Here is a 13,860-nt window from a genome sequence, read left to right on the forward strand (position 1 = left end):
TAAACCAGATCTTTGGAGGTGGCCTCAGGCATCCGTAATTTTAAAGTTCCCAGACTGATGCCAAGCTACAACCAAGGTTGACAACCATTGTTCTAGGCCCTCCTAATACTTCAGTTCCCTATTATGGTCAATGAAGGATGGGAAAATTAAAAAGAAAACTACATCGAATTAAAAAGAAAACTAAAAGCCAAAGGCCACCGAAGGATCTTAAACGAGACTGTACCACACGTGGATGTGTGCATCATTCATGTTTATGCATGACAGGTGGGAAATGCCCAATCCAAAATGCTCTCAGTTCTAAATTTAAGATTCAATGGAATACTTCTATAAAATGGCTCCATGGTGTGTTGTCCGCAATACTTAGTTAGAATTTGATTTGCATGGTTGACTGTAATATGAACATTACATTCCCTACCCACGAGGTTACTTAAATCCACTTATTAGGCAATGGTGAACTAAACAAACAGTAATTAGAAACACTCCAGACTACCTTTTAAATCTGTTGCTAAATTATGTTTTTCCTGCACCAAAGCCCATACACACAGCATGTCCACAAGCATCACAAAACCAAAGCCTCAGAAATATTTACACTAATAAGGGCATAAGCTACCTTTAGGCCTTCACACTGGATTCTGCAGGGAAGTAAGGGTTGCTTTAGAAGAAGACTATTCATTACTGTTATTTCTCACATCTGGGTAAATAAAGCACTGCCCGCATGCGGTTGGAAATCCCAGGTGAAAATGAACTCTCTGGGGGTCTGGAAATGAAGAATACCTCTGATAGACTGTCTCATTTCCTGAAATGAGTCAGAAGTGAAAGTAATTCTTCAGAAAAGAACATCTGCACTATGGCACAGCTTATAAAATAATGCCAGATGATACCTGTGGCTATGAAGTTGGCCTCAGAGAAGAAGGGAGGGTCTGGGAACAGCACCAGAGCCTCTGCATTGCACTTAATCTCAGGGCTGCCGCTGTTAGCTTGGAGGGCCTGCAAATCCAATGAGCGGCTAGGCATCCTGGTCTCCACCATAAATCTTGACTAGCAGTCAGACTGCTCACATTCCATTAGAGAGCTGGCCCCTCGCCAATGGGTGGAAGCAGCCAGAAAGGATGCATGTGCTGCCCTGAGCACGGAAATAGCAATTCTTACAAGAAAAACTGTTTTCCTTAACTAAAAATAGTCTATACCCGTTAATGATTCAGACAGACCTTTCTTCCTGGGGAGGACTATGACCTAATGCTGCCAAGGAAAGCCCTTCCCCTCCTATTATGCAGGAAGAAGAGGTATTGGCATGTGGTCAGGTACTGGAGGACAGGAAAGAATGAAATGTCTTTCACACAACTCTAGTAAAGACCAATAAACAGGAAGGTGAAAAACAAAGACGGTTTTCACCAAGATCACAGGCTTGGTTATTCTTCTTAGATAGCTCTTCATTATTCTTTTCATCCTGGTTAAGTATATATGTCATATTTTATTTATTTAATGTTTGAGACAGGGTCTCACTCTGTCACCCAGACTGGAGTGCAGTGGTACAATCTCGGCTCAGTGCAGCCTCCACCTCTCAGGTCCAAGCAATTCTCCTGCCTCAGCCTCTCGGGTAGCTGGCATTACAGGCATGTACCACCACACCTGGCTAATTGTTGTATTTTTGTAGAGACAGGGTTTCACCATGTTGGCCAGGCTGGTCTTGGACTCCTAACCTCAAGTGATCTGCCTGCCTTGGCCTCCCAAAGTGCTGGGATTACAGGCATGAGCCACTGTGCCCAGACCAGGGTTTTTAAAAGGAATCCAGCACTGCTGTTTGTAATGGAGTGGTGGGGGAACTGGAAACAATCTACATGCCCGTTAATAGATGATCAGGTAAATTATAGTACATAAACAATGGAATACTATGTAGTTATTTAAAAGTCCAATCTGTGTGCAGATATAGAGATATCTGTACTATGACACATTAATACATTAAAAAATGCACCTGGCTTTTGTATAGTAAACATTTGTGTAAATGTTTTTAAAGAAGTTGCCTAAAATAGGAGAGGGTTGGGAGAGAGTGTTATTTTTCTTTTATACCCTTCAATATAGTTTTGACTTTTCATATACCTGTACCCTTCCCCTTTTAAAAATAGGCACTAAGTAACCGGAGGGCTATTTCTGGTTTCTTCTTTATGCTAGCCTCTTCATACATAATTTAAAACAAGTGCTATTTTATTTTTTTGAGACAGGAGTCTTGCTCTGTTGCCCAGACTGGAGCACAGTGGCACGATCTTGGCTCACTGCAACCTCTGCCTCCCTGGTTCAAGCGATTCTCCTGCCTCACCCTCCCCAAGTAGCTGGGATTACAGGTGCCCGCTACCACACCTGGCTACTTTTTACATTTTTAGTAGAGATGGAGTTTCACCACACTGGCCAGGCTGGTCTCAAACTCCTGACCTCAAGTGATCCGCCTGCCTTGGCCTCCCAAAGTGCTGGGATTACAGGTGTGAGCCACCATGCCTGGCTAGTAAGTGCTATTTTAAATAGATGTTATGGAATCGTAACTCCCCAAAAATCAGATGTCAAAGCCCTAACACACAGTATCTCAAAATGTGGATTTGGAAAAGACAGGGTCTTTAAAGAGGTGATTAAGTTGAAAATGAGACTAAGCATGTGCCCTAATCCAATTAGACTGGTGTCCTTAAAAGAGGAATAAATTTGGACACAGGAAGATACCGGAGTGCATGCATGCAGGGGAAAGACCATGTGAGGACGCAGAAAAGGTAGTCGTAGGCAAGCCTCAGGAGAAACCAAATGTACTGACACCTTGACGTTGGGCTTCCTAGCCTCCAGAACTGTGAGAAAATAATGTCTGTTGTTTAATAACCCAGTCTAAAGTATTATGTCATGGCAGCCCCAGCAAACTAATATAACAGATAAACAGATGGATGATTCAATTCAACTAGCACAACATGGATACAGTCAACCATAAGAGTCTTCAACAGGTGAAAAGCCCACTAAGTCTACCATGATGCTGACGGTCTAATCTGCCTTTGAAGACACAGGAGTTGATGGAGCTTCTGACTAAACCATGTTTACCCTGTTAAGTGGTTCAAGCTGGGACTTGAATGGGTTTCCCACCTCGTCATTTTTAACAAACTCCATAACTCAAAGAACTAGAGCCTCAGATACACACACACACACATTTGTTTTTTGAGACAGGATCTTGCTCTGTCACCCAGGCTGGAGTGCAGCAGCACAATCTTGAGTCACGGCAACCTTCACTTCCTGGGCTCAAGCAATCCTCCTGCCTTAGCCTTTCAAGTAGCTCAAACTACAGGTGCATGCTACGATGCTCAGCTAATTTTTTAACGTTTTTGTAGAGATGAGGTCTCACTATACTACCAGGCTAAACCTCACATATTTTATTAGTGACTTTTAAAAGGTTGGCTTATAGTCAAAAGGCTGATAACTAATGAAAGGGAAAGTGTCACAGTAATATTAATTCAATTTTTTTAAAAAAGACTTGGCACCAGTGTTTAAAACAAGTATGGAAAAACAAATGATATGCCATATTTATGGGCCAACTTAATCTTTTATGCTTTAATACCTATGGTCCCAGACCACAATGCAACATAGTTTTAAAAGTATGGTAATCCAGGGCTAAAATTTCTTTATGAAACCTTACAGATTTTTACAAATTTATTAATCTTTTTAAAAACTGGAGTTTAGAGATCAGTGACACAGAACCACAGACTTTGCCTACAGAATCTTTAGGCTATAAAGGCTTTACCTACAAACCTATAGTCTTTAACTTGCAAAGATTTGTAAGTGGGTTAAGATGCAGACACCTGAAAAGATCACGACCCAAAGATAAATATGTGGTACAGTCAGTTCAGGCTACAGACATTCAGAGGAAGGTGGAATCACTTCCTCTGAATGGCCGGGGGAAGTTTCACCAACGGTATAAGGTCTAAGTCAATCTGGGATTAGAAATAAAAGTTAAGGAGAAGTGATTTATGTTCAGGTCTGCCTTACCCGAGTATATTGTTCTAAAGGCGAGAACTGTGTCCCTAAAATCCTAACAGTGCCTGGCAAGTAATAGGCATCTGCCAGCTGGGGCAGGGAAACAGGTGAACACACAGCATGCTCATGTTAGGGTAGGTCTATACTGCAGGATTTTTGTAAGGAAGTTGCAGGACATAAGATGTAAAATGTTGGAACCAACCTGTAGGTACACTGAGGTTTGGGCTTTATCCCTACACAGTGTAGAGTCTACGCAGATGTTTCTGAAGGAGAAAAGCACATGATGGGGCCAGCAGTGTTGTGCAGAATGGACTGGAGGTGGTAGAGAAATGACAAGAATCGGGAAGGTTAACTGGATGATCAGCTGGGTAAAGTCTCAGCTTCCTAATCTATAAAATGGGCATCATACTACCTCTGTTCATAGGGCTGCTGTGCATATTAAATGGAATAAGGATGGTAAGGTACATAACACGAGGTCTGACAGTAAGCACTCAAGACATAATTGCTATCATTATTATTTACTATCTTTACTGTTATTATCATTATTTATTATTGTTCCACACTATAAGATATAGAAGCAAACAAGCAAGAACAAATGTGAGGTGTGGAGCCAGGGGATGTAGGTCACCTCAGGGTCTCAAGTCCCTTACACAGAATGGTAAGGCTGTCTTTTTGGAAATGGAATGTGCTATATTTATTCCTTAGTTCTCCATAACTTCGTATTTCAATACAGTAGATCCAACACGGAAGGAACAGATGTCTGAAATGATCTTCAAAATTGAGACTACAAAATCAACTTTACGTTGCTTTTATATAAAAGTCACTATACAGACTAATGCCAATCAGTTTTGAAACACAAAATGGACTCAGCTATAAATCCAAGAAAATCATTTTCATAATGAAAATGCCAATGCCTTAATTTAAGAATGGAATTGCCAACATAAAAGACTTACAGTCAGTGAGGAATTGCTCCTTTCACTCATAAATGAAAGAGCCTGACAACTCTGAATTGTTTCTGAAACTCTGATTATCAGAAATTGTTGAGAATATAAGCTACAGGATTTTTCCAACTGCACAATTACCACTTGATATTGGAGCTCACAGCTTCAGACCAAATTTGGTGTGCTGGCTTTGTACATTCCTTTCTCTAAGTCTTATTATCAGGGACCCAAGGTCTTATATTTAGTGTCATGATATAGCTATGAAGTTCAACTGAAGATAATAGCACTTTGTCTAATACAAAACAATGCTAACTTTTTTTTGTAGATTTGATCTTAGAAGATTTACTGTACCACAAAATAATTTTTTTTATATTTACATAAATACGTATGTATCCACAATAAAGTTTCACCAACTAACCATTGGTAAAATTAATGTATCAGACGTCTGTGCGAGTCTTACGCTCAATATTAAACATCTATTTTAAAACTTTACTCTTTGGTACATGATAGGTTGCCATTACTATATCATTGGTGGGTGTATTACTTCTTAAAATTAATAAAAGCCAACCCCAAAAAAATTATACAAAGGGACTAAATAAGACATAACTTATTACTTTTACCAGAGTCAACAGAAACTTTCCAAGAATCAAAGAGGACAAGATCAAGAGAACAGTCAGCTGTCAAACCAATTAACAGGCCAAGGACAGAGAAGGATAAGGAATGCAAACTTGCCAGCATAATTTCCAGTTGACAGGCATTAGCGAAGACATACACGTATTCAACATTTGAATAACATCTTAAAGGGAAAGAGTAGAGCACAAAATCAGGAATCAAGACGTGGGAAGAAGAAAAAATTCCTTTAAGGAGAGAATAAAGCCTGAAGACAACATGCAGCAGGTAATGGGGCGACCAGCAGCTAAATCAAAAGACACGAGCTGTAACCCTGCTTTACACCTACCAAACTGGTTTCCTAGGTTTCCTTCCTAATGTTCCTTAACTTTTTTAAGTCTTAGAATCTTTAGCTGTAGTTTGAACAGGGAAGATGATATGATATCCAAAGGTCTCCTCCAGCTCTGATAATAGACTGGGAGTTTGTTTAGATGATGAACAGATACTTTTAAGTGGGGAAAATATAGGCTACTTTTATTTCACAGTGACTTCAAGTTCACAAGAATGAAATTTCACGGAAGGAAGCCAAGCTGTCAGCACACACAGTGAACACAGCCCTAAAGCATTTGTCAAATCAAGGCCTCTGAAATGAGTACGAACACCTGGATGGTGTGCATGTTACCTGCCACATAACCTCAGCCTCAGTCACAATCCCTTTGCCTCTGACCCTCCTTGGCTCTTCCCAGTTGGATACACTTACTTCTCAGCCCCCATTCTTCATGTAATCCTGCCAGAGGCAAGTTGTACACACATCTATAAAAAGTTAGGAGAGGTTTAAGGTGAAACAGGCAATGGAAATCCTTGGTGCAGCTCCTAACCTTGAGAATAGCACAGTATGTAACAATTACCAGTGTTCTAAAAGGACATTTTAGGCCAGGTAGGGTGGCTCACAACTGTAATCCCAGCATTTTGGAAGGCCAAGGTGAGAAGAATGCTTGAGGCCAGGAGTTTAAGACTAACCCAGGCAACAAAATGAGATCCCATCTCTCCAAAAAAAAAAAAAAAAAAAGAGGCCAGGCCAAGCCAGGCCAGGCCAGGCATGATGGTTGTAGTCCCAGCTATTCAGGAGGCTGAGGGGGAGAGAACCACTTGAGCCCAGGAATTCAAAGTTGCAGTGATCACACCACTGCACTCCAGCCTGGGTGACAGAGCAAGACCCTGTCTCTCAAAATAAAAATAAAAAGAGAACATCTTGTACTGGCCCCTGTTAGAATGCGTTCCCCAGTAATTTCACTTCTCAAGAACTTCACAAAATAATGTGAAATATAGAAAAATATTCATACCTACAAATCTCTCTCAATATTATTTATAACAGCCAAAAAATCTGATGCATGCTAGACCTGCAACAATCAAGTAAAAATTATGCAAATTATACCTCAAGTTAAGTTCCCTTTCTACATGATCCCACAGACCATGTGCTTGCCCCTCTATGGGACTCAACTTGCCTACTAATTGACCATTTCCTCCAGCAGGTCCTGAAGGACAAACACCACAGTTTGTTCACTACTTTCGCCACAAAGTGTAACTTATAGTAAGCACAAACTAAGTATCTGTTGAACATCTTCTGGAAAACGCGTTTAAGTAAATTTTATGTGATAGAATGTTATTCAGCCATTAAATGTGGTTTGTGAAGCCTTCTTAAACATAGGGAGTGCTGATGATGAAAAGCTCTGGAAATGGATAGTGGTGGTGATTGCACAACACTGAATATACTTAATGCCACTGAATTGTACACTTAAAAATGGTTAAAATGCTTAATTTTATGTTATGTATACTTTACTCCAACAAAGGAGATAAACAGAGAGTGCTTATGAGGCAAGTTAAGTGAAAAGGCAGGATACCATATGTCTAAACCATGTAAAACTACATTTGCATTTTTTTAAAAGGTGGGAAAGCAGCATACTAAAATATTCATGGTGGTTTATCTTTGAGGGGTAGTGTTGGGGTGATTTTTGGTTTATTTGCAGTTTTTTGTATTTCCCAAAATTTCTACAATGGCTCACATATAATATGTATAATCAGAAAAAGACATCAAGCAGCAGAAGCCAGGGATAGAAAGGTTTCCTTATCAGCAGGTTAAACCTTGCTGTGATCCTTGATGCATTATACTTGTATAGTGCATATCATTTGTGCTTGCCTTCACTGTATAGTCCATAAAACATGCCATTTAAGTGAAAATTGTACCTTTTAAAATTGAAATGTATTATTTAGCTTTTGCTCTGCCAGAAAGTATGCCTTTCAGATGTGACGTACCGTAAGTATGCTTTGCCCAGGCTGAGAAGCAGCAACTGATGGTTGTTTTAGACATACAAGTGACCAGCTGGATCAAATACACAGTTGTGCTCAGAGGTGAAAGACTTTCAGAACCTGTGATGAGCCAGTCTGCAACACCTCAGAGACCGACATCCAAATGGCCTCAATAAACACTAAACTTGACACAGTTACAAACAAATTAGAAGCAAGTCCTTTGGAGTTACACAAACTCAGGACTGAAGTAACAGAGCCAGGACTGCCACTTACCATGCATACCACTGTGAGTGTTCCTGGCCTCAGTTGTCCCACAAATAACAGGGGATAAAAACGCTTCCCTCTTGGTTAAACAAGATGATGTTTGCAAATCAGAGCTGGAGGAAACCCTGAGCGTGCTAACAGCAGTTGTCCAACCCATATCATTAATTTCCTTCCTTTCCCCTCTTTAGATCAAGTGTCCAATCCAGGATAGCAAGTGAAATGCTAAAAATGGCCCTCTAGGTATTTTATTCTCTTTGAAGCTATTGTGAATGGGAGTTCATTCATTATTTGGCTCTCTGTTTGTCTGTTACTGGTGTATAAGAATGCTTGTGATTTTTGCACACTGATTTTGTATCCTGAGACTTTGCTGCAGGTGCTTATCAGCTTATTGGAAAAAACTGCTCTAAAGTTCATATGGAACCAAAAAAGGGCACGCATTGCCAAGACAATCCTAAGCCAAAAGAACAAAGCTGGAGGCATCACGCTACCTGACTTCAAACTATACCACAAGGCTACAGTAACCAAAACAGCATGGTACTGGTACCAAAACAGAGATATAGACCAATGGATCAAAACAGAGCCCTCAAAAATAATACCACACATCTATAGCCATCTGATCTTTGACAAACCTGACAAATATAAGAAATGGGGAAGGGATTCCCTATTTAATAAATGGTGCTGGGAAAATTGGCTAGCCATAAGTAAAAAGCTGAAACTGGATCCTTTCCTTACTCCTTATATGAAAATTAATTCAAGATGGATTAGAGACTTAAATGTTAGACCTAAAACCATAAAAACCCTAGAAGAAAACCCAGGTAATACCATTCAGGACATAGGCATGGGCAAGGACTTCATGTCTAAAACACCAAAAGCAACGGCAACAAAAGCCAAAATTAACAAATGGGATCTAATTAAACTAAAGAGCTTCTGCACAGCAAAAGAAACTACCATCAGAGTGAACAGGCAACCTACAGAATGGGAGAAAATTTTTGCAATCTACCCATCTGACAAAGGGCTAATATCCAGAACCTACAAAGAACTCAAACAAATTTACAAGAAAAAAACAAACAACCCCATCAAAAAGTGGACAAAGGATATGAACAGACACTTCTCAAAAGAAGACATTCATACAGCCAACAGACACATGAAAAAATGCTCATCATCACTGGCCATCAGAGAAATGCAAATCAAAACCACAATGAGATACCATCTCACACCAGTTAGAATGGCGATCATTAAAAAGTCAGGAAATAACAGGTGCTGGAGAGGATGTGGAGAAATAGGAACACTTTTACACTGTTGGTGGGATTGTAAACTAGTTCAACCATTATGGAAGACAGTGTGGCGATTCCTCAAGAATCTAGAACTGGAAACACCATTTGACCCAGCCATCCCATTACTGGGTATATACTCAAAGGATTATAAACCGTGCTGCTATAAAGACACATGCACATGTATGTTTACTGCGGCACTATTCACAATAGCAAAGACTTGGAATCAACCCAAATGTCCATCAGTGACAGACTGGATTAAGAAAATGTGGCACATATACACCATGGAATACTATGCAGCCATCAAAAAGGATGAGTTCGTGTCCTTTGTAGGGACATGGATGCAGCTGGAAATCATCATTCTGAGCAAACTATCACAAGAACAGAAAACCAAACACTGCATGTTCTCACTCATAGGTGGGAATTGAACAATGAGATCACTTGGACACAGGAAGGGGAACATCACACACCGGGGCCTATTGTGGGGAGAGGGGAGGGAGGAGGGATAGCATTAGGAGATATACCTAATGTAAATGATGAGTTGATGGGTGCAGCACACCAACATGGCACATGTATACATATGTAACAAACCTGCACATTGTGAACATGTACCCTAGAACTTAAAGTATAATTAAAAAATAAATAAATAAAAATAAAAATGGCTCTCTACCTAGAACTAATAAAGTTAACATCATAGGAGAATGGGAAGATGTTCTGAATCCTTTTCGAGTTTCAGTCCTCTGAAGCCCTCATCAGATGCAAACCAATTTTCCTATTCTTTGTTCCTCAATAATAGGAAAATATTCTCTGTGTCCTTCGCATACCTGGAAGCCTGATTATCACCCTTAGGTTTCTTCTTCAAACCTTTCATTCACACCTGGCATGGTGGCTCACACCTGTAATCATAACATTTTGGGAGGCCAAGGCTGGGGAATCACTGAAGGCCAGGATTTCAAGACCAGCCTGGGCAACACAGCAAGACACCCACATCTCTACAACAAACAAACAAACAAACAAAAACAGCCGGCTGCAGTAGCACATGCCTGCAGTCCTAGTTACGCAAGAAGCTGAAGCAAGAGGACTGCTTGAGCCCAAGAGTTTGAGGCTGCAGTCAGCCAAGATGGCACCACTGCACTCCAGCCTGGGTGACAGAGCAAGAAACCTTCTCCCTAACAGAAAAAAAAAAAACAAAACTAAACTAAAAACTAAACACAAATGATAAAATCTTTCATTCCTTTAAACGTATCAGTGGTTCCTCTCAGTCTTCTCTGCAAGCTCTCCCTACATTGTTAGCTGGATGGCCTCTGAATCCCTCTGAGCAGGACTTGGCATAGCACAAGACTAGCACCTAATCCATGCATCCCAGAGAGCTTTGAAAAATACAACAAATTATTATGCTTCGGAAGGTTACTTGACTCTGACTGATGAGGGTGTGCAATGCCCCTGAAACAAATCCAAGTGTGACCCACAGTGCCCTCCAATTTGCTCCCATAACCTTTGTCCTTTGCTTTGCCTTGCAATTGCGAACATTGTTCAGTAAGCTGATCGAGTCTGAGATTGCATCAGATTCAACACTGCACCAAATCCCTCCCTTCAAAAGAGCAGCCCGTATCTTTGCAAAAGATCTGCCTGCTTACTTCCTTGATTAGCTCTTACTTGAGTGCCTCACTGGGCAGAGGAGGAAAGGAGCTGACAAAGCAAGGATAATGGAAATCTTCAGCTGTTTAAGGTTACCTTTGTGTAGGATGAAATGCACAAACTGACTTCACTACCTTTGGGCTACAGAACTCAAGCTCTTTCTTCCAGTAAACATGTACTGAGCCCTGCGCCAAGTGCTTGGCATTCAAAAATCAGCCATTTTTTCCTTATGGAAGAAAAGAATATCAACAATTCTGCCACAGTGGAATACGTTCTAGAATAAAAGTATATACAAGGTTATTACAGCTTAACAGAGGGCAAAGAAGGACACTGAATCTGCCTGGGCAGGATTTGAGGAGTTGGAAAATTCACACATCTCTTTCTTTACTCGCCACGGAGGAATGAATGAGCTGACCTACAGTGCCTGTGGGAGGCTAGTGCTGTTGCAGCCTTTTAATGCAGTCTATTTAATGCCATTGCCACTGAATTGCTTTGGTTGCTGTACATGCTTTCCTGTTCTCACATATTCACCTCTTACTTTACTTTCAGAATAGAACATATGGTGTTTCCATTCTCTCTCCAGTCTTTCAACCCCATCATGTTTCCTGCCCTGGAGAGTTGCTTTGACTATCAGAGAAGGAATACTATAATGGCTTAGCTGGAGCAAATAAAGAGGCAGGAATAAGCCTGTTTGCTGAAAGGAGCTGGAAAAGCGAGTGCAGAGCCATTATCATAAGTACCCATTGCAACCAGGCCCTCCATGGCTCCAGCAGGTGAGTACCTGCCCTGTGAATGCCCAGGGACATCCCTGCCAATTGCAGCTGGAGATATTTGTCTTCACATTAGTTTCTATCCTCTACATCTCACCTCATCCCTTTCCAGGGTGTATTTGTTAAAATCGTGGTTCTTAACCTTTTATAGCTCATGAAATCCTCTGAGAGAATCTAGTGAAATCCAATGACTCACTCCCCTGAAAAATTTTCAAAAGCACATAAATGCAAAATATTACATTCAACTTCTAGGGATACACAAACCCCTAAACCCTATACACAGAAACCAGGAAAAAGCATACTGTTTAGTTCAAAATCCTTGAGCTTGTACTATGTGCCAAGCACCACAGGGACACCACCTCAAACTTAATGCTTCACCATTCTGAATGTAGGACTGTCCTCAAACATCCTGCCTTTGTTCCACGTAAAGTTTCTGCCTGGAACACTTGTCCCCATGTTCTCTGCCCAGGAAACATCTATTCAGTAGTTTAAGCATCACCTCTTAAATGAAAATAGAAACTTTATGAACCCATCACCCCAATCCACCCCTCCCCCAAGAAAGGCAAATTACTGCCCTCTTCCTGTCCCACCATTTTCTGAAGATATGTGAATCAGAGATCCTACAATATTTATTACTTTAATGCAGTCATATCCCTTTCTCTATCAGACTGTCAGCAACCTGAGGGCATGGACTATAACTTAATCATCTCTTATTTTCAGCTCCTAGTATAAAGTCTCTATTCTAGAGGAAAACATTCCTTTGGGGGAAACAAACACAAAATCAGTTAATTTTAATATGAGTGTCCTAATGCTCAAACCTGATGAGTGATTTTTAAGCAAAATCTTAGGGGAAGAGTGGCAATAAACTAGACAAAATTGGTGCATTTGGGGGCACATTATTGGCAGGGGGACAGCAAGGCATGCAGCAGAATCACAGTGTACAGAGAAGGCAGTAATTCTGGATTCATGGTGACTAAATAGGGAGACAGAAAACAGGTGTAAGAGGTGAGGAGAGAGAAGAGGAGTATGAGGATAGAGGGCACCAAATGAGGTACAGGGAGCTTGGATATATCCCAGAGGTAGAAATCACTGAAGGATTTTTTTTCTCCCTTTTCTACTTAGCAAAGTAATGTGATTACTGTTAAAAACGGAGAAAAGGCAAGAAGACAACAAACTCGTAACTCCATCATATAAAGACAACCATTATTGCTATTCTGTCATCCTTATGTGTTATGTTAATATGTATGCATGTGTATGTAACTGTGGTTTGTATTTTACTTCGATTTTGCTAAAATTAAGTATTTACTAGTAGCAGGCACTATACTGAATACACTACATGCATTATATCATTTCATCCTCAAAATAGTTCCTAGTAATTCACAGTTATTCATTGTAATCCATTTTAAGGAGGACAAAGTTGGGGGAAGGGTGTCCAACACCACATGACTAATATGTATTTAATAGCAGAACTGAGAGATTCCACACCAAGTTTTCTTCAAATACTTCAGTTTTTTTCTTTATTCTCACGTGTTTAACTTGTAAGTGAATTATTTCTTCCAATTTTCTCAGAAAAATCCCTTTGGGAATTTGATAAGCATTGTGATAAACCTAAAAATAAACCTGGAAAAAAACCCGAACCCATTACTATAGTATTTTCCCATGTAGAGAGCATATAAAACTCCTGGCATTCATTTCAACCTTTTTATAATCTTCGCAAAGTTTGCAGTTTCCTTCATTGAAGGCTTGTAGGTTTAGGAGAGTGGCACGTTCAGATATATGCTTTGAACAGATAAATCTGGCAACAGTATGAAGGAAGACAGATTTGAGGAGACGAGATTGGAAGGCTGAAACACAAACTAAGAGATGGCCACAGTCCAGGTGAGACACAAGAGCCTAGAACCAAGGCAGTGATGTGTGGTGGGAAGGGCAGGGAACTGCCTCAGGAAACATGGAAGGCAGAATTTAAAGGACATGGAGTAAAAAGAGGAAGCAGAGTGGTAGAGGAAAGAGAGGAAGTCAGGGAGAGTGGATGAACTGGGGATGCCATTCACAGAGAGGACACAG

General features: G+C 40.5%; 1 protein-coding gene across 2 annotated transcripts in view; it reads right to left on the reverse strand.

Annotated features, from left to right (window-relative positions):
• The window catches only part of LOC105470094 (anoctamin 6), a 218,630-nt gene that overhangs the window by 162,264 nt on the left and 42,506 nt on the right, over window positions 1–13,860 (reverse strand). The window lies entirely within an intron of this gene.

The sequence above is a fragment of the Macaca nemestrina genome, chromosome 10 (genome assembly GCF_043159975.1).
Source record: "Macaca nemestrina isolate mMacNem1 chromosome 10, mMacNem.hap1, whole genome shotgun sequence".
Taxonomy (NCBI): Eukaryota; Metazoa; Chordata; class Mammalia; order Primates; family Cercopithecidae; genus Macaca; species Macaca nemestrina.